This window comes from Haliaeetus leucocephalus, unplaced genomic scaffold, assembly GCF_000737465.1.
Source record: "Haliaeetus leucocephalus isolate CR32 unplaced genomic scaffold, Haliaeetus_leucocephalus-4.0 Scaffold210, whole genome shotgun sequence".
In the NCBI taxonomy this organism is placed as follows: domain Eukaryota; kingdom Metazoa; phylum Chordata; class Aves; order Accipitriformes; family Accipitridae; genus Haliaeetus; species Haliaeetus leucocephalus.
The window spans coordinates 170,246-170,758 of NW_010972646.1; the positions used below are offsets into that span (position 1 = coordinate 170,246).

The following is a 513-nucleotide window of genomic DNA, read 5'->3' on the forward strand; positions in this document are numbered from 1 at the left end:
CCCCCCCAGGAGGAAAGCCACCTTGCAGGGGGACAAGCCAGCACCAAAGAAGGACGAGGATGTCACCAGTGTGAGTGCTGCCCCCCCCCCCAAATACCACTTTGGGGGAGACCCCCATTGGGCGGGTGCTCCGCGTATACCCCCCTCTTTCTCCTTGCCCCGCCCTTGTGCTCCGATCTGGTCCTGTACCCCCCCCAACCCCACCCAGACCCCCCTCTTTGCCCCCGCAGGACGAGGCGGAGCCGGGCACTAGGACCTCGGGGCAGCCGGCGGGTGAGTACGTGGACTACAACTCCTAGTGTGCCCCGCGGTCCGCCCCCGTGGCCGGGCACGCTGGGAAATGTAGTTCGGCAGGCGGGGGAGTGTTGGGGGGCTCCTTTAGGGGAAGGGGATGAGTTTTGGGGGCCGGCCCCCCCCCCCCTCACTCGCTGCCCTCTCCCCGCAGAGCCCGTGCGGAGGCCCTGGGAGAAGGCCAGCTCCACGCTGCCCAGGTGGGTTTGGGGGGGCAGGGGG

General features: G+C 69.2%; 1 long non-coding RNA gene across 1 annotated transcript in view; it reads left to right on the plus strand.

Annotated features, from left to right (window-relative positions):
• Positions 1-5: 5 nt before the first annotated feature.
• LOC104831068 overlaps positions 6-513 on the plus strand; it is a 1,117-nt gene continuing 609 nt past the window's right edge. Inside the window, exons 1-3 of the long non-coding RNA XR_774279.1 lie at positions 6-70; positions 231-273; positions 446-491. This is a non-coding gene — a long non-coding RNA (uncharacterized LOC104831068). The remainder of the gene's footprint in view (positions 71-230; positions 274-445; positions 492-513) is intronic.